The sequence below is a fragment of the Pristis pectinata genome, chromosome 3 (genome assembly GCF_009764475.1).
Source record: "Pristis pectinata isolate sPriPec2 chromosome 3, sPriPec2.1.pri, whole genome shotgun sequence".
In the NCBI taxonomy this organism is placed as follows: Eukaryota; Metazoa; Chordata; class Chondrichthyes; order Rhinopristiformes; family Pristidae; genus Pristis; species Pristis pectinata.
Window position 1 is genome coordinate 64323095 of NC_067407.1, and position 21271 is coordinate 64344365.

General features: G+C 45.6%; 1 protein-coding gene across 3 annotated transcripts in view; it reads left to right on the plus strand.

Annotated features, from left to right (window-relative positions):
- The window catches only part of LOC127568211 (LIM homeobox transcription factor 1-alpha-like), a 260903-nt gene that overhangs the window by 97785 nt on the left and 141847 nt on the right, over positions 1 to 21271 (plus strand). The window lies entirely within an intron of this gene.

Genomic DNA, 21271 nt, shown 5'->3' on the forward strand with positions numbered 1-21271 from the left:
TTTGGTTGACCTACCCAATTAGTCCTACTCCATTTGATCTTTCGTCATAATCCGAAAGTCTTTTCTTTCTCGAGTACGTGGTCAATTCCTTCAAACAGGCAGAGTCCCTTAGATCATACCAGCTCCCTGTGTCAAAAAATTTCTTAATAAGTTCTTAAATCCTGAACTCTGATCACTGACCCTGCTGCCAGACGAAGTAACCTCTTATAATATCAATACACTTCACACTTTTGAACTCTTTTAACTCAGTACTTAAATCAGTACTTAACTCAGTACTATAATCGGATCTGCAATGAACAATCCCATCTCCAGTCTCTTCACAAAACTGAAGTCCCTCTCACTAACACTTGGACTGTGTGCTTGAAAAATAAGAAAAATATTTCCTGGCTCAGAGTCCAGTTCCAAAACAAAAGTTCAATCAAGCAGCTTCGACAACATCGTAAAAAGTTGTTCTGGGGTTTGCAGATGCCAGCAGAATGCCTCTGAGACTGAATTACTACCTCAAACCACAGCCAAACATTTGGTATTGGTTATAAAACATCATCTATAATTTAAAAACAATGGCCATTATTTGGGGGAGGCAGTGCTGTACATGTTGCAGGCTGAATGATGTAACTGAAAGGATAATGAAGATGACAGCAATAGCTGTCAGTGCCACAAGCCTTCAGCTGGTACATGGTAATGCTGCATCATTAACCTTTGGTTGGCAGCCAGCAAAAAGGTACATACAATTGATTGAAGCTGCATAACATTATAACACCATATTTCCATACAAAATAGCACGAGGCATTTCAGCCCATCAAGTCCATACTGATTCACAGAGCAGTCCCATTCCCCCACCAATTTTCCCTGTAACCTTTTCTCCCCCACATTCCCATCAACTCCCCCCAGATTCTACCACCCACTTATGTACGAGCAGCAATTTCCAGTGGCCAATTAACCTATCAACCCGCACGTCTTTGGGATGTGGGAGGAAACAGGAGCACCTGGGGGTTGGGGGTTGGGGGGGGACTCCCACGCGATCACACATGCAAACTCCACACAGACAGCACTTGAGGTCAGTGAGCAGGACATGGGAACTGCAGCTCCATTAGCTGCACCTCTGTGCCACCCATTGTATAGCACAAGGTGTTCATTAACTATTCATATCCTTTGAGATTGATAGGTTCTTGATTGTTAAGGGGGTTAAGGGTTACGGGGAGAAGGCAGGAGAATGGGGTGGAAAAAAAATCAGCCATGATTGAATGGCAGAACAGACTCAATCAGCCGAACAGCCTAATTCTGCTCCTATATCTCATGGTCTTAACTGCCTTCCCTGTCCGATGTTAAGAGAGCAAAGTCCAGTTGCAAGGAAACCAACTGTAGGGAAGAAAGGCAAGTATAAGGTGTACAGACTGGATGTAACTCCTGAATCCCTGCTCTGTGCCTTAATTGCCTCTGGAGTTGTTTATTGCAATGCTGTCCCTGGGCTCCCTTCTCCATAACATCAAGCTCACGCAAAACTCAGCTGCTCAAAGAACTTTAATTTGTGGCAAATCCCTTTCACCCATGGCTCCTGAGCTTGCTGACTTACATTGGCTCCAACAGCGCCTCCATTTTAAAATACTCCTCCTTGTGTTCGAGTCCCACTGCTTCACATATTACTTACTGTGAGCTCTGCTCTTTCAGTTCTACCTTCCTGCAAAATCCAGCGTTTATCAGCCACTCCAAGCTCTGGAATTTTCTCCCTGAACCTCACCACCTGTACCACTCTTTCCTCCTTTAAGATACTTCATAAAATCTACCAGCTGGACGAGCCTGGTGGTGGCCTGTCCTCCTCTCTACTTTCGCTTGGTGCCAATTTTCCCCGATTATTTCCCATGTCCTTTCTCATATTTCCTTACAACATACAAGGAAGCCATTCAGCCCATTGGGTCTATGCTGGCTCACGGAATATTCTCATCTTAATTTCCTATAATTTATTCTCTCACGTGCCCTGCCAATTCCCACTCTGAGGAAATCCCGAGGCGTTTTGTCGCGTTGGAAACTGCTATATAAATGCAAGCTGTTGTGGTCAGCAGATGCTCAGTGGGAATAATGAATGGGACCCCTGAAGGATTCTTCTCCTCATCAACCCAGGTCAGTAGCATTGTGCCCTGCTGCCAAAAAGCTGTCAGTTACCCTCAACCAGGACTCAGTCTGGGGACTGTTTGGTTTGGTTTAGTAATGTAATGGGCCGTATAGGTCAAGCAAATCTGGGGCCCATTCACAACATGGTTTGAAGGAAAACACAGCAAGGGTTTTAAGTGGAACACCTAACTGAACTGAGGTGAGACAGTGGCTGTGAAAAGGGATTCTGCTGAAAGTGTGTGGGACATAGATAGAGTCATAAAGTTATACAGCACGGACCCAACTCATCCATGCCGATCAAGATTCCCATCTAAACAAGTCCCATTTGCTTCAGTTTGTCCCTTATCCCTCAACGCCTTTCCTATCCATGTACTTGTTCAATGTCTTTTAATTGTATTTGTAATTGTCATTTAATTGATTTGATCAACTCAGCATGGCTGTGTACCCACTGTAACCTTTCAGCCCAAGAATTTCACCTATTTCTGCCTTAAAAATATTTAAAAATGTTTGAAGTCTCTGTTTTCACCACCCTTTGAGAAAGGGATTTAGATAAGATAAGATAAGATTTCTTTATTGCACATGTACATTGAAACACACAGTGAAATGCATCTTTGTGTGGAACATTCTAGGGGCAGACCACAAGTGTTACCATGCTTCCAGCGCGAACATAACATGCCCACAACTTCCTAACCTGTACATCTTTGGGATGTGGGGGGAAACCAGAGCACCTGGAGGAAACCCACGCACTCACGGGAAAACGTAGGAATTGAACCCGGGATGCTGGTGCTGTAATAACGTTATGCTAATCGCTGCACTGCCATGACATTCCAAAGGTGTGACCCTCTGCGAGAAAAAAAATGAACCTTACCTGTCTTAAATGGAGACCTATTACTCTTAAACAGCGATTGTGGGGTGGTGGTGAAAATGAGCAGTATTTGGCAAATCAAGGGAACTTTGTTCGAGCCTTGTGTCTGACCTGAGCATTCACTCCTCCACCCCCTCACTCACGTGCCAGCAGGCACACTGCACGTACCCTAGCGGGATTGTGTCTGGTGAGCTTGTTGGGAGTTTGTAACACAGTTCTGGGTAGATAGAGTTCTGATACAGTGAGAGAGTGTGAACATATTGATTTGATGCCATTCAGATAGGAAAGGATCATTGCTATGCCATGGTATGTACTAGTCCATCAACTCTTCGGTAGGCAAGGACTTCCCTGATGTTTACTCTCTCTATATACTGAGGTGATGCATTTTGGAAAGTCAAACCAGCGCAGGACTTATACTATGAACCTGTAGTACATCAATGCACTCTGTACTAACCCAATGTAACTGCACTGTGTAATGAATTGGCCTGTATGATTGGTATGCAAGACAAGTTTTTCACTGTACTTTGGTACAAGTGACAATAATAAACCAATACCAATACCAACCAATACCAATATGAATGGTAGGGCACTAGGGAATGTAATGGAACAGAGGGACCAAGGAGTACAAGTGCATGGTTCATTGAAAACACAGGTAGGCAGGGTGGTGAAAAACGTGTTTAACACGCTGGCCTTCATCAATCAGGGCATTGAGTATAGGAGTTGGGATATTATGTTGGTGAGGCCGCACTTGGAGTACTATGTACAGTTTTGGCCACCCTGTTACAGGAAAGACATGGTTAAATTGGAAAGAGTGCAGATAAGATTTACAAGGATGTTGCCAGGACTAGAGGGCCTGAGTTATAGGGACAGGTTGGCCAGGGTAGGCCTTTATTCCTTGGAACGTAGGAGAATGAGAGGAGACCTTATACAGCTGTTTAAAATTTCAAGAGGCATAGATAAGGTGGATGGTAACAGTCTTTTCCCCAGGGTAGGGGAGGCCAAAACTAGGGGACATAGGTTTAGGGTGAGAGGGGCAAGATTTAATAGGGAACTGAGTGGCAACTTTTTCACGCAGAGGGTGGTGAGTATATGGAACAAGCTGCCAGAGGAAGTGGCTGAGGCAGGTACAATAGTTTAATTTAAGGAGCACTTGGATAGGTACGTGGAGGTGCAGGGCTTAGATGGCTATGGACTGAATGCAGGAAATTGGGACTAGCTGGGTGGGCACCATGGTCAGCATGGACTGGTTGGGCCAAAGGGCCTGTATCCGTGCTGTATTGCTCTATGACTCCATGACTCTATACTTGAAGCAAAAAAAAGGTGCAATTAGTCCTTTAAGTTTCCATTACAAAGATTTCTGAATTTGGACTTACTTCAGTATAAATTCTGCACAGGATCCCACTGTGTGTTTAACACTCTTCAATATTATATTCAGATTTCCTTACAGAAGAAAGCCATTCGGCCCATTGAGTCTATGCCAGCTCTCACAGCCATCCCATTCCTCCACTTATTTCCCTGTAACCTCTACTCTCACCATCGCATCAACTGCCCACTGATTCTCCTACCACCCACCTAGGGTGGGGGCAATTTGCAGTAACCAGTTAATTTAGCGTTATGTCTTTGAGATGTGGGAGGGAACCGGAGCACCTGGGGGAAACCCATGCAGTCAGAAAGAGAACGTGCAAACTCCACACACAGACAGAACCTGAGGTCAGGATTGTACTGGGGGTTGCTGGAGCTGTGAGGCAGCAGCACCAACTGCAGCACCACTAATAGATATTAGGGTGCACCTTCTACAGAACTCTTCCAATAATTTACATCTTAACTTCAAAGTGTCAGCCATAGCTCAGTAATGCTCTTAGATAAGATAAGATTTCTTTATTAGTCACATGTACATCGAAACACACAGTGAAATACATCTTTTGCGTAGAGTGTTCTGGGGGCAGCCCGCAAGCGTCGCCACGCTTCCGGCACCAACATAGCATGCCGCAACTTCCTAACCCATACATCTTTGGAATGTGGGAGGAAACCAGAGCACCCGCCCATGAATCAGAAGATTCAAGGTTTAAATCTTGCCCAAGGAACTTGAGCACTGAAGTCTAGGCTGGCACCCCAGTGTCGTATTGAGTGAAAGCATTGTTGGAGATGCCGTCTTTCAGACTTTATATGCTGTTGTGGGTAAATTCAAAGAGTTGCTCCCGGGACCCTAGTTCAATCCTGACCTCAGGTGCTGTCTGTGTGGGGTTTGCACGTTCTCCCTGTGACCACATGGGTTTCCCTTGGATGTTCCGGTTTCCTCCCACATCCCAAAGGCATGCCAGTTGGTAGGTTAATTGGCTGTTGTAGATTGTCCCCCAGTGTGTAGGTGAGGGATAGAATTTAGGGAGAGTTGATGACAGTGTGGGGAGAATAAAATGAAATTGGTAAATTGCCTTTATTATTGTCACATGTACCGAGGTACAGTAAAAACAGATCATTTCATCACATCAATACATCAAGGTAGTACAAGGGAAAAGCAATAACAGAATGCAGAATTAAGTGTTAAAGCTACAGAGAAAGTGCAGTGCAGGTAGACAATAAGGTGCAAGGCCATAACGATTCTGATTCTGAGGTCAAGAGTCCATCTTATCATACCAGGGGACTGTTCAATAGTCTTATAACAGCAGGATGGAAGCTGTCCTTGAGCCTGGTGGCATGGGCTTTCAGGCTTTTGTACCTTTTGCCTGATGGAAGGGGTGGGGGAGAAGAGAGAATGTCTGGGGTGGGTGGGGCCTTTGATTATGTTGGTTGCTCTACTGCACCTGTGAACTGTGTCCACAAATGAGGTGGGATTGGTATAAATGGTTGATGCAGCATGCTCGAAAGGATGTGAAAGTCACCACGTGCACTAAGATTTTCTTTCAATGAACATTTGACTCAAGTCTTCACTAGGAATTTGTATAAATATTGGTGAATAATTTGCATAGGGTCCCAGCAGGAATTTACACTGCGATATTAGAAGCTTGCGCTGGAATTTGCCTTGTGATATTAGTGAATAATTGGCATAGGATCCCTGTAGGAATTCACTGTGATAACCGTGAAGAGGTTGCACAGAATCCCAGCATTTACATCCAAATGCACTACGTATGAATTTGCACTACAACGTTAGTGAGAATTTTATAGATAGATCTACCATGAATTTACACGGATATCAGTGATCAACGTATACAGGGCTCCAACATTGTGATATGGATAAGGCTTTACAGTAGAATACAAGACCTAAGACGGAAATGGCTGAGCATTTTGGACAGAATTGCAACAAGAATTTGCACACTGATTTTCAGTGAATTTGCATATTATTATTATTTCATATTTCCTTACAACTACATCTATACTGCCTCGGAGAGCAATCTTTTCAAACCCACCAGGACCTTGTTAAAATTATTTTACCATTCAACATAATCGTACTTTGATATCAATGTGCATGAATTACAAGCGCTCACAGGAGGAAGACTGTTGCATTTGTGATATTAGTGAACAGTTGCATGGAACACTATCATGAATTCACACAATTCTCGTACAGAAGCTGAACACTCCTTGCTTTTATTATTAATGTTTGGTTAAACCATAATTTACTTTGCAATATTTTGTGCCTGTGCAAGGAGTTTAATCTGTGTTACTAGTGGCCTTGTCATATAGGAGTTTACATTCTGATATTCATTTAATATAAGTGTTCAGCAGCAGTTACAGTGTGAGGTTAGTGAGCTTGTTATTACCGGAAATTCCCTGGAATTTACAGCAGAAATGTTGATGATATTTGCAAGGTCAGACCTGGTGAGATGATATAATTGCTGAATGACTGGAGATAATTATATATCCTGGCAGTGACAGGCCATTAAAATATTGTGTCTAATGGGGTCCTTGGCATGTGTAATGTATCATCCCAAGGTCTATGTGGTTTGTGCATTGTTGCAAGGAACAGAGTGACTACAGTGAAACTGTTTAGTTTCAAACTGAGGTTTGTTGATCCCCAATGACTCAGTCTATCCCCAAGCAGCAGGTCCAATATGACAGCTGCCCTCCTTTTCTCTGGTAGAGGAGGGCAAAGGTTTGCCCATCCTAGTCACCTGCTAGTCACTGCTGACGAAGAGGGTGTGTGCTATTCTCTGACAACCTGGCGGCTTCCACAGTCAGAGAGGCCTGCCAATGCTTGTTGACGATGAGGCTGAGGTTTCAGAGGGCTACTGATGTTGAGGAGCCATCTCCATATGAGAGCCATTTGTTCTGGGAAAGAACAGAGAAGGTACAAATGTAGAAACAAATTGATATGGTCACCAACAATCAGGTGCTGAGGATGACAGTCTCAAAGTACTTAGAACATAGAACGGTACAGCACAGGAACAGGCCTGTTGGCCCACCATGTTGTGCTGAATGAATTAAGCAATTGACACCTAATCCCTTCTGCCTGCACCTGGTCCATATCCCTCCATTCTCTACATATTCATGTGCCTATCTAAGAGCCTCTTAAATACCCCTATCGTATTTGTCTCCACCATTCCCGGCAGTGCATTCCACGCACCCACCCCTGTCTGTATAAAAAAACTTGCCCCCCACATCTCCTTTGAACTTTCCCCTTCACACCTTAAATGCATGCCTTCTAGTATTAGGCATTTAGACCCTGGAAAAAAGATACCGGCTGCCTACTCTATCTATGCCTCTCGTATTTTTATAAACCTCTATCAGGTCTCCCCTCAGCCTCTAGAGAAAACAACCTTAGTTTGTCCAACCTTTCCTTATAACACATGCCCCCTAATCCAGACAGCATCCTGGTAAACTACTTCTGCACTGTCTCCAAAGCTTCCACATCCTTCCTATAATGGGACGACCAGAACTGAATGCAATACTCCAGATGTGGCCTAACCAGTTTTATAAATCTGCAATATGACTTCCTGACTCTTGAACTCAGTGCCTTGACTAATAAAGGCAAGCATGCCATATGCCTTCTTTATCACCCTATCAACTTATGGAGCCACTTGCGGGGAGCTATGGATTTGGACCCCAAGATCCCTCTGTACATCAACATTATTCAGGGTCCTGCCATTAACTGTGTACTTTCTCTTTACTTTTGATTTCCCAAAGCGCAACACCTCACACTTGTCATGATTAAACTCCATCTGCCATTTTTCCACCCATATCTGCAACTGATCTACATCCCGCTGTATCCTTTGGCAATCTTCTACACTCTCCACAGTGCCACCAATTTTTGTGTCATCAGCAAACTTACTAACCCACCCACCCACATTTTCATCCAGGTCATTTATATATATCACAAGCAGCAGAGGTCCCAGTAATGATCCCTGAGGAAAACCAAAGACTGGATGTACTTGGCAGCATGCCCTCAGCCCACTAACCTTCTAAACACTATCTCTCAGCCCCCTCTGTATCTCTCTAACCTGCCCCGATCCCTCTGACAATGTGCCCTCATCCCTTAGCCTCCTGTCCCATTCCCTCTGGTGTTGTGTTGTCAACCCTTGCCCCTTATCCCATTCACACCTTCCCCTTGTTTCCCCAGCCCTCCGTTTCCATCCCCACCAGCCCTCTGCCCCTCATCTCCAATCCACTCACATTTACCTCAGTTTGCTGAACCACTCACTCTTCTGTGGCAGAGATGGGGGATGTTTCATACAGTGGGTGGGGAGGGATATGGAGGCATCAGAGCAAGTGGCTGCACCATAGATGCTGCTGGGTTTATGGAGTATTGTAGGAGCTGCACTCATCCAGGCAAACGAGAGTACCTACTGGTGAGAAGGCTTTTGGGGACAGGTGCTGTTTAATTCCTTACTGGATACCCAGCCTCTGACCTGCTCTTATATCTAATGTATGAGGCTAGTCTGGTTCCATTTCTGGTGAGTGGTGAGCCCTCTGGAAGTACAGGAAGCATATTATACTAGAGATCAGGGGCAGAGGGCTGTGCTCAATGGCTTCTGCATTGATATTGCAGTCTCAAAGGATGTAAGCTGTGTGCCAGGTCAAAGAGGTTTAGGAGATAAGATAGTTCTGTGTCACTGATAACCAGACGGCACAGTGGCGCAGCTAATAGAGCTCCTGCCTCACAATACCAGAGACCCAGGTTGGATCCTGACCTTGGGTGCTATCAGTGAGGAGTTTGCATGCTTTCCCTGTGACTGTGTGGGTTTCCACCAGGTGCTCCGGTTTCCTCCCACATCCCAAAGATGCATGGATTGATAGGTTATGTGTCTGCTGTAAATTTCTCCCAGTGTGTAGGGGAGTGGTAGAGTCTGGGGGGGGGGGGGTGGATGTGGTGGGGTTAACGAGAATAAAATAAAAGGGATTAGTCTATGATTAGTGTAAATAGGTCAGCATGGATTCAGTGGGCTGAAGGGCCTGTTTCTGTGCTATATGACTCTATGACTGATTCTAAATCCGGGTGAAATTCATCCTTTAGCAGAAGTCGGGAGATTGCTGTTCTTCCCCTGGTGACTGATGCTCAGGTGCTCTGAGCTTCACAGCTGAAGCACTCCTATAACTTGCTAATTGAGTCCAAAATTACAGAGAATAAACAGAAATTCTCCTGCTTGAAAGGGAATTGTGTCCTGCTGGTACGTGCTAGAGCAGGCTGTTCCTCACAGTTCTGTGATGTGTGAGTGATATTCTGTGGAAAGATGGGATGGGATTGCTCTTGCTTTCAATATGCACATGGATGTCGTGGATTTAGGGACCGAGGGACCAGTACTGGAAAGTGCTAATGATGGCAAATTATAAGGTGTGTGGAAAATTGGAACTGGGATTGTGAAAGTCAGCATGAGTTCAGGCCAACAGGCGGGGCTGATGGGAGGTAGATACAGTTCAAGTGGGTAGTGTCGAAATATTTCGAAAGTGTGGATAGGGGAAGGATGCACGATTTAAACCTGGAATGCTGAAGTTATAGCTGGTAGCAGCTCTTGGCTCCTTATAGGGGGGTTGTTCTACCCTACACAAGAGCCAGGGTAGAGGACAGATCAAGACCCAGGGCAGAGGGATGGGGGGAATTACATAGAGATGCATAGATGATGGAAACAGGCCATTCAGCCCATCGAGTCTGCCCTGATCATTAACCATCCATTTACACTAATCCCATTACACTTACACCATCCTGTACTAATCCTATTTATTCATCCTACATTCCCATCAACTCCCCCACCCCTCTAGGTTCTACCACTCATCTGCACACTAGAGGCAATTTACAGCGGCCAATTGATCTACCAACCCGCACGTCTTTGGGATGTGGGAGGAAACTCACGTGATCACAGGAAGAAAGTGCAAACTCCACACAGACAGCACCCAAGGTCAGGATTGAACCCTGGCTGCTGAAGTTGTGTAACAGTAGCTCGACTCGCTCTCACTAGGATTGAGCCCAGGTTGGGTGGTGTGAGAGGGAGGTACTGATGGGGGTGAGGGGTTGGAGAGTCCTGGGGTGGAAAGAATGGGGTGGAGGTCACAGGCTGACTCAGAGGCATTGGCAGTAATGCCAAAGTGGGTCCCCCTTGCCTCATGTTCTCATCAGCAGATCACATCAAAGGGGCATTGCCCACCGTGTGTCATCAGTGCAGGTGCTCAACAGCCCCTTGGCAACAATGACCTCCCACAGTTTCCTGCTCCAACCCTAAAATGGCACTCCAACCACAAATCTCTGGAGTCCCAGCCTTATCTTTGAAGTGGAGGAGAAGGGAGAACTAACTAGGAGGATATAGAGTTTGCAGCCAAATAAACACTCTTATAACTGTTGTAGTATCAGAAATAGTGTAACCAACCTGCTTGCAGTAAAGTGCCAGAAGCAAGCAAGCAATAATGACTAGAAAAACAGCGCACAATGTTCGTAAGGGATTAATTTCAGCCACAGCACGATTGACAACACCTCTTCCTCAAAATAGTTTCATCTTAATTTAATAGCTCAGATAAAATACAGAAGCTCTAAGAGATCAAAACCTCTTTGGAGCTGCTAAGAAGTAAGAAGTCTCCGCCAAGATGTTTTTGCCCTGGTCTCTGGAATAGGATGGAAGCCCTCAAGCGCAGATAACAGAGAGACTGTTACCAACTGAGTTACAGCTGACGCTGTAGATCGTGCTGAGAGGAGTGAGACCAGCCCCAGATTTAATGTGAATCAGAGGGAGGGTTAGATAATAATATTGTCGTATGGAGACTTAGTATGTGGAGTGAGTGATCTCCCTCAAATTGTGATTGGAGTAAACTCGGTGAAGAAATGTATGGCGGTTTGAGAAAGATATTAAAGAGAATGGAGATGGAGCAGGTTCATGAGAGAGGACAGACCATCACAGATGTCATGAGCCAATTTATCTAAATTATCACGATACTACAGGAGGGGTAGTCTGTGGGGCTGCCAGTGCCAGTGTCTACATACTGTATTCATGAAAGGGCTGCCCTGTGAGGAAACAACAAAGGTTCAGAAGGTATGCAAGGTAGAGAGCATCTGGCTGGTAAAACACAGTGATAATTTATGGTAGTGTCATTATTTCTGCAATAAATTTCATAATCCTTTAATATAGGTAAAGAAATGAAATGTTGTAAAGAAAAGGCAGTTTTCTGGGTTGTAATATCTCATGATATATCTGTTGAAATATTGTTGAAATCTGTTGAAATATTGTCTGTGTGTGCGTGTAGGGGAGAGAGAGTGTGTATATGAATGTGTTTGTGGGTGTATGTGTCTGTACTTGTGTGTGCTTGCATGTGTAAATATATGCATCTGAACTTTGTGTGTGTGTGTGTGTGTGTGCGTAAGAGAATGTGTATGTGAATGTGTCTGTGGGTGTATTTGTCTATGCTTGTTTGTGCTTGTATGTGAGCATGTGAATTTGTATGTGCATGAATGTGTGCATGTGTGTGTGTATATGTGATATAGTGTGTGGATGCATGTGTGAGTGTGTGCATGGATGTGTGTGACAGTGACTGTGAAACACCACTCGTAACAGATTTACCTGAAAGTTGATGAAGGCCTGAAGAGGTTAGGGGATGAGAGATGTGTGTGATGTACCATTAATGTACCTCTTCAAATTCTCCCTGTGATCTCTGTCAGACAAGCTTCTGAAAACCAGCCAAAGGATGCTTCTCTTAAGAAGCTGTCAAAACGTTTAAAAGCTTCTTGAAGTTTCCTGATGAAACTTGACCCGTGTAATCAAGTGTAGCACTTAGCAAAAGACAAGAAGATCCAGGCACCTCTACTTAAACCTTCCATTTATCTCTTCCCAGGAAATTAAAAGCCTTCATTCAAAGTCTCATAGCTGAAATTGTTCATTTGTTTTCTAGATATTTTAATGTAAGCAAAACTTTTAAGGGTTGTTTTTCCACAAACAGAGAGAAATATCAGGAATGTTGCATAAAACTGGACACAGCATGTTTCCAAACTGGTGAGTGTAAACTCAGAAAGCTCTGATTTAGTCGGTTGAGAGTCCTGGTTACTGTTCTAAACACGCCACACTCTCGCATCTCATTTTAATTTAAACCATTTCCAAATTTGCCAGCTAACTTCCAGTGAACTCAAATCATAATGTAATGACCAGGAACAGAAAGATGTTCAGTAGCAGTTAGTTATTGGACAGAGAATCCCATTGCAGAGGGATCATCTAATCCCAATGAGCTCCTCTGAATTGCTGCCTCCTTGTTTAGAAATATCAGGATACCATTCTGCAGGTGACCTTCTTTTGGGTTTGTGGACATGTGACAAACTCAGGCTATTTGAGTGCAGGGGGCATCCAGTCTCCACATCAGGAGTCACTGGACAATATTGAGGTACGGCCATGAAACTGTACCTCTTGTCAGAGCCTGGCTCACTCAACAGGGCTTTTCGGGGTTAAATGGACTTTATTACATGTTGGACCTCATTCATTTTCCTCCCATGTGGTAGTGAGAGCATCAAACAATCATAGAGTCATAGAGTGGTTCAGCATCAAAATGGGCCCTTCAGCCCACCATGTCCATGCTGACCTTTTTGCCCATCTAAACTAATGCCAGATGCCCACATTAGGTCCTTATCCTTCTATACCTTTGCCTATTGTCTAAATGCCTATTAAATGGAGTAATTGTATCTGATTCCACTACCTCCTCTGGCAGCACCTTCCAGATGTCTACCATTCTCTGCTTAAAAAAAACTTACCCCTCAGATCCCCATGAAATCTCCTATCCCTCACCTTAGACCTATGCTCTCTTGCTTTTAATACCCCAATCATGGGAAAAAGATTTTAACTCTCTGCCCTATCTATCTATGCCTCTTATAATCTTCTGTACTTCTATCAGGTCACCCCTCGCCTTCCTGCACTCCAGGGAAAACAAACCTAGCCTATTCAATCTCCATTGGTAACTAAAATCCTTCAATCTGGGCAACATCCTGGTGAATCTCCTCTGCACTGTTTCCAGCGCAACCACGTCCTTCCTATGGTATGGTGACCAGAACTGCACTCAATACTCCATGGAGTGTGGAGAGTGGGGATTGGTGGGGTGAGAGATGATGTCAATACATTAGCCATTCTCCTGCAGCACATAACCCTCGGTGGCCCCAGATACTTTGACCCAGGTTCCATTAATTTGGCTTTTTCTTCAGATAAGATAAGATTTCTTCATTAGTCACATGTACATTGAAACACACAGTGAAATTCATCTTTTTTTGTGTAGAAGGTACTGGGGGCAGCCCACAAGTGTTGCTACGCTTCCGGCGCCAACATAGCATGCCCACAACTTCCTAGTTAAGCCTGCGATAGAATGGAACTTCTAGTATCAAACTTCATACCATGCCAGTGATGTCAAATATTAAAACGCCATCCTGTTTAAAAATGATAAACTCAGAAAGAGCCTGAACTGATTAGGTTCGTTCTTTCCACACACTGTGTCAATCTTAGACGTTTAATCTCCTTCCATAGCCATCGCACAATCTACTCTGTCATGGAGGCCGTAAAGCAGTGGGAGCTGTAACTGATGGAGCCATAATGGTCAGGATGTAAGGGCGGGCAGGGGCTAGTACAGTCATAACAGACAGTAATGAAATTATGGTGCAGTGGAGATGGGGTGGGGGGAGGTGGGTGAGGATAGATTAATTAAGGCATTTCCTGTATTGGGGCTCAAGGCTACGTTTATATCAGCCTCAAATCATCTTGCATTATTAACAAATAAGAAGCTTCTTGTTACGGTGAGAGAGTTTTGTGGGAGACACTCTGCTGAATGAAGCTTCCCAGGGCAGAGTATAGTAATAATACAGAGCAGGCTGGACTGTGTCTGCATTAACACACTGATTAAAGAACAGCAATGCTGCCTTTCACTTTCCCCCTCTTTCCCTTGGACAGGATTGCATGGCCGATGATTAAAAAATCAATCAGTTTGGCAAAATTGGGCTTATTGACTGGTTTCTCCCACTGCCTGCCATTGCAATCCTTGCTGTGGAAAGCATCTGTCACAGAGGACCAGGAGATACATGTCATCAAATACTGTCTGTAAGAAGGCCACTTGTTGACAAGCTGAAATATATAATCCAATCTTGTCTCTGTTTCAAAGCTCTCTCCCTTTCAGCCTGCATTTATTCAGTTCTCAGTCCCTTAACACTTTATTCTTAATCTTACGTCCTCTGTTCCCTCTCCCTCAACCCTCTCTCTGAATCCTCTCCCAATTAAGAGAGGGCAGCAGCAGAGCAGCTGACTCACAGCTCCAGAGCCCCAGGTTCAAACCTGACCTCTGTGTGGAGTTTGCACATTCTTCCTGTCACTGCGTGGGTTTCCCCTGGGTGCTCTGGTTGGTGAGTGGTACAATCTGAGGGGAGTTGATGGGAGAAAATGGGATTAATGTAGAATTAAAAAATGGGATTAATGTAGAATTAGCATAAATGGGTAGTTTATGGTTGGTATAGGCTCAATGGGCTGAAGGGCCTGTTTTACATGCTATATCGCTTTGAGACGGTGAATTCTCCCAGCTTTCACTCCCTCAATCCTTTCCCAACTCTCGCCCAGCTCCCTCTCCCCCACCCACTCCCTGAATCCTCTCCCTCATCCTTTCCCTGAAACCTCTTCCAAATCTCCCTCAGCTCTCTTGCCCCCATGAACTGTGTCATATGTCATATCAATAAAGGGGCAGGTGCAGGTGAACCTAATGTTCCCCAGCCACCTGCAGAGTAGGTAGGGTCTTGACATCAGTCAGTGTGCAATGCCAGCCCTGCTGTTCCACAGCTCCACTCTGCAGTTTACAACCTCTCTCAACCTCACATGACTTAAACACGCATTTAATGACATGGAGAGACCCATCATCAGGATTCATCAATGATGGAATGGCTGGAGTGTTTCTTTGGATGCTTTTCCATATTTATTAAAACGTGGAGGGTTGTGGAGGCTCCATCTTTAAGTTTATTAACGATGGACCCTCCACAATAGATTGATCAATAGATTTCTGGGCATTAAGGGAATTGAGAGATATGGGGTTAGTGCATGGAAATGGTGTTGAGATGGCAGATTTTGATGGATGGCAAAGCAAATTGGAAGGTTTGGTTGACCTACTGCTGCTCATATTTCTCACATTTGTATGTTCTTCTCATGTTCACATGTTCTTTTTATGTCAGTATGTTCTTATGTTCAAAGGCTTCTGAAAGGCTTTTCCACAATCCAGTTGTTTCTAGATGTGACGGGAAGGATGAGCAGAGCCAGCTGCTGGAGAAGGGAGGAGAGAGGAGGGAGGGGGCTGCGGGGGTGAGAGGGAGCAGGGTTCTATGCCTGAAGCCATGTCCTCACTCAGTGGTTAGGCAGGGATCACAGGAGAGCAGTGATAGTTGTGGAGACCACCATCCAGAGGCATAGCAGCCAGCAAAGACCAGATGTCTGCCACCTGGGTTCTCTCTGACACTGGGGGGCTGCTGTTGGTGCTGCAATGGAACCTAACATGCCCACCCTAAGGCCCTACGTCGTGCTTGGTCCCACGGCCATTGGGGGGGGAGGGGTGAGGTGGCTCAGTCTGACTACCATTGGAGAGATAAAAACAGAGAGATCAGGAAACACTCAGCAAGTCAGGCAGCATCTGTGGAGAGAGAGGCAGAGTTAATGGATGATCATCAGAGTTGGGAAGGAACGATAAAGAAGGTGGTTTTAAGTTGCAGAGGAGGTGGGGGAGGAAGGGATAGGACAGAGGGAATATCTGTTCTAAGGTGAGGCCAGGTCAAGTGGGTAATGTGAGACTTAGAAGCAGATTACGCTTCTTTGTCTGTCTTGTGTTATCTGAGCCAAAATCACAGATGGATGATTTACAGAGGTATGACAGAAAGAACAAATCACCTACAGTTGAGTCCAGAAGGCTGTCCAGATGGAAGCTCAGGTGCTGTTCCTCAGGCCTGCAGTGGGCCTCATTGTAACAGTGCAGGAAGCCACAGACTGAAAGGGCAGAGTTGGGGTGGGATGGGGAACTAATGTTGCTTTACTTCTCTTTGATCTGTCCATTCTTCCCACCATCTTCTTTGCAACTTCTAAATTACCTTCTTTATCTCTCTTTCCCAGTTCTGTTGACTGGAAACAATGACCCTATTCCTCCCTCCACAGATGCTGTCTTGACATGCTGACTGTCTTCATCATTTTCTGTTTTTATTTCAGATTTCCAGCATCTACAGTTTTATTTGGATTTTCATTTCCTGTTGGAGAGAATGGTCTCTAAGCCCTGCACAAAGCATTGTGCCGGCCTGATGCTGGACATCTGCACAGCTCTTGGCATGGAACCTCAGCGTGCATTGCTCTAGCCTTAGTTTCTTGCTGTTACGCTCATATCGCTGATGTTACTGATCTAACCCAATTGTGTTGATTGTGTGCATCGCTTAATTACCGATCCATACAGGGACACCATCACCTCTGGCCTTGTCTTTCAGAGCCAATGGGTGAGAAATTCCTCCTCTCTTGAATGCTGATGGATACTGGAGGAGGACCTCTGTCTATAGTTTCAGAAGGGGAGTTCAGTCTGCACACATCATGACCGAGCATACCTTAGCACACATTACCTCAATCCTGTAGTAGAGTTAGTGTGTGACTTTCATCCTCCAGCCAGCAGACACCTTCTCTGTCCTTTGCCCTTGCCTAGGCTACAGCAGACCTGCTCCTGGGGTTTCACTACATGCAGTCCCTGCCCCTGTCCGATCAGTCATGACGTTTTCGGGTGGTGTATCTGGTCCAGCTGCTGCTTCACAGCGCCGGAGACCCCAGTTTGATGCTGACCTCCAGGGCTATCTGTGTGGAGTTCGCTTTTTCTCCCACAAGCCAAGTACGTGCGGGTTGGTAGGTTCATTGGGCGCTGTAAATTGCCCCCAGTATGTAGGTGAGGGGTAGAATCTGGGAGAAGTTGATGGGAATGTGGGGAGAATAAGATGGGGTTGGTGTAGGATTAATGTGTATTTGATGGCTGGTGCAGACTCAGTGGACTGAAGGGCGTATTTCTGTGCTGTATGACTTTATATGAACTGGTGACCATGTGTGAGATTGAGCGATGCTTTCAACTTTACCCTCTTTCTCTCCCCCTACTGCCCGCACATGCTACAGTTCCTGGGTGGAGGGGCAAGTGTTCACGTAACAGGCAGCTGAGGGAAATAGGATGGGAGGAGGAGAATGAGGCAGGTGAATCCCTCAAGCCTGTTGGCTACTGGCCACTGCCCTTTCCACAATGGCCAGCAGCCTCTCTCTCTCTCGTTCTAGGTTGGAACATACAGACCTTCCACATGTGGTCCTCCAAGGGAGGGAATGTTTCAGTGGGTCTCGGGTGGTGTGGCTGTTGCAGCTGAGTTGCTGGCAGTGTGTGCAAGCCATGAGATATGCAGCAGTGCAAGGTGTGCTAGAGGGCAGTGAAGCCTTCCAGGGATGAGTCCGGGTTTGCAGAGCTTTGGGAAGGGGGAGTGAAGTGGCTGACACTCTTGCTGCAGATGCTCAGAGATGCCACTCCACCATACATTCACTGCCCTTGACCACTTATGTGAGGACATTGAATTCCTCCTAGCGCTGGATCCAGGTCCTTGGGGCCTGATTTGTGGCATGAATACACCATCTTCCATCATCCATCAAGGGCCTGCTGCCTCCTGAGGGAAGAGAGCCCACCCCCCCTCCTCCGCGCCTCTTCCACCAGGATCTCCAATGGAGCAATGGAAGCCTTGGCCCGTTCTCAGTCACCTTCTCAGCTGCATAAGAGTCAGAGTCATACAGCAAGGAAACAGGCCCTTTGGCCCAACTCGTCCATGCCAACCGTGTTGCCCAGCAAGCTAGTCCCATCTGCCTGTGTTTGGCCCATAGCCCTCTCAACCCATCTTATCCATGTAATTATCGAGATGGCTTTTGTTGCTAACGTGCCCACCTCAACCACTATTTCTGGCAGCTCATTCCAAATATACACCACCCTTTACATGAAGAAGCTGCCCCTGATGTTCCTTTTAAATCTCACGCCCCCGATCTTAACCCTTTGCCCTCTTGGTTTTAGCACCCCCTCCCTGGGAAAAAGACTATGTGCTTTCACCATGTCTATGCCCCTCATCATCTTAAATACCTCTATCAGGTCACCCCTCAATCTCCTGCATTCCAGGGAATAAAGTCCTAGTCCATGAAACCTCTCCTTGTAATTCAGGGCCCCAAGTCCAGGCAACATCCTGCTAAATCTTTTCTGCACTCTTTCTAGCTTAATAGCATCTTTCCTATAACAGGATAACCAAAACTGTACACAATACTCCAAGCGTGGCCTCACCCACATATTAAATAACTACAACATAACTTCCCAGCTCCTATACTCAATGCTCTAATTGATGAAGGCCAGCGTGCCAAACACCTTCTTCACCATAGTCCAACCACAATGTGCCATCCCTTTAAGAGCCGCAGGGTAGCTTTAAGCAGTGCAGGTACCTGATTGGGCTGCCTGCTGATACGTGCAGCCAATGAGAAGCAAGGGTGGAGTTGGCCAGATGCTCAACGTCACCTCCAGGCTGCGTACAGTGGACGTTGTGCATTATTATTCCTGCACATCGTTTAAGGGGCTGACCAGTTTATTCCCGATTTCACCCCTGCCATCCTCCCCTCCTCACCCACCCTGTCCCTTCCACCTTCCATCTCCCCCTACCTCCTCACCCAAGGCCTTTCAGAGGCCAGAGATTTAGGATCAACAACTCTGATTATTTCTGGGCTGGCGTCAGGAAACTACCATTTAGAAAAATATAGCCTGCTGCCTGGTCCTATCGTTATTTGCCCTATCTTATACATGCCGCCAGTCCTGCACTGCATGATTAATGGACTGACTGAGCAAACAACTGTGAAACAGTCACTTCTGGGAGAAATTAGCTGGTACAGCAAACATGGCCTTGTCAGCCTCACCCACGTCCCAAAATCATGATTAAAAGAAGCAGAGAGTGATAGCTTTATGTTCAACAGCCAATGACGGAAGTGGTCCCAGGCATTCTACATTAAATGTTGCAGACCATCATTAGCCCAAGTCTGTGGGCGCAATACACCAATCAGTCTGATACAGCAGCCCTGTGCATTTGATAACCCCAAGTATGGTTGGCTTCTGTCAGTGAGTATGGTTCCCTTATCCTTTCTGTTTTTCCTCCCTGGCAGTCAGGGCAGAATCTGGACTCTCTTGGTTGGCTTCCTGCACCCCTCCGAAAACTGTTCCAGGAACCTCCTCCCTCTGAGCCCAGTGCACCAGAAATCCAGCTGGTTATCTTTATAAAGCTCCACCTGGAGCAAGATTTTCAGATTCTGTTTCGAATGTGGTTTTATTAGTGGCTCTGGCGAAATTTTTAATACACTGCAGGGAGTTCAGCCCTGGTCCATTGACTGGTGACGGAGAGCCCCAGAGGGTGACTAGGTGTCGCTGTTTCAGACCAGGATGCCGTGAAGCTTTTTCACTCTCATTGATTCCAACCATGGTGTGGCAGTCTCGTCATCAACGTTCAGCTGGAATTCAGACAGTGCTGAATGCGAGCAGCATGCAGGTGTTAGCGTACCTCTCCCCTGGAGTCTCAAACTGCCCACAGCCTAAGTGGCACCAAGTCACATCCGCCCATCAACCCTTTGCTCACCCACCTATGTTAGGTTCCTCCTCAGAAGTTCTTTGATTTTAAAATTCTCAGGCACTTGTTCAAATCAAGTCAAAGTCAAAATTTATTGACACAAGTCCATGTACGCACAGGTGCAATGAAAAACTTACTTGCAGCAGCATCACAGGCACATAGCATCAGATACGCAAGAAAAACATAAGTTAAACATAAACTATACACAATTTTTACAAGAAAGAACACAACTAAGACAAAAAAAAGTCAATTTTAGTGCAGAGTGGTCAAAGTGTTGCGATACTGAGGTAGTGATTAGGATTGTGCTGGCTGGTTCAAGAACCGAATGGTTGAAGGGACGTAGTTGTTCTTGAACCTGAGGGTGTGGGACTTCAGGCTTCTGTACTTCTTGCCTGATGGTAGCTGCGAGAAGATGGTATTGCCCGGATGGTGGGGATCTTTGACGTTAGATGTTGCCTTCTTGAGGCAGCGCCTCCTGTAGATCCTATCGATGGTAGGGAGGGATGTGCCCATGATGTATTGGGCAGAGTCCACGACTCTCTGCAGCTTCTTGCTTTCCTGTGCATTTGAATTGCAGTTCCAGACTGTGATGCAACCAGTCAGGATACCTTCAACTGTACATCTGTAGAAGTTTGATGGAGTTCGGTGACAAGATGAACCTCATTAACATCCTAAGAAAGTAAAGACGCTAGTGCGCCTTCCTTGTGATTGCATCTACGTGCTGGGCCCAGGACAGGTCATCCGATATGTTAATGCCCAGGTATCTAAATCTGCTGAAATCACCTTGTGGCCTACCTTCCCTCCATATCTCTAACTTCCTCAGGCCAACAAAAGCACAAACTTCCAACATGCCCCTGATTTCCATTGTTACACCATTGACAGCCAAGCAACTGGTTAATTTCTGGAATTCCCTGCATAAACTCCCTCTAAACTTTTCCTCCAGTGTTTAAGGCCCTCCTCAGACCCAATTCCTGACTGCTTCCTCTAACATAGGATTGTGAACTTTGTTTGATAACAATCTTATGATGCGCCTTGTCTTACTACATTGAAGGTGCAACCATACCTTAGTTCTTATAACACTGGTGCTGGTGATAAAACTGCACTGGATTGGTTATGATCCCATATATGTTTGCTTTTAATGAATGAACAGAAAATCACACAGAGTGTTGATTTGACACTATCTTACAAAGACAAAGAAGGAGTCCTTTTCATTTATTGTCCAGGAGGGCTCCCAGAGCATCAGTCCCCCTCCC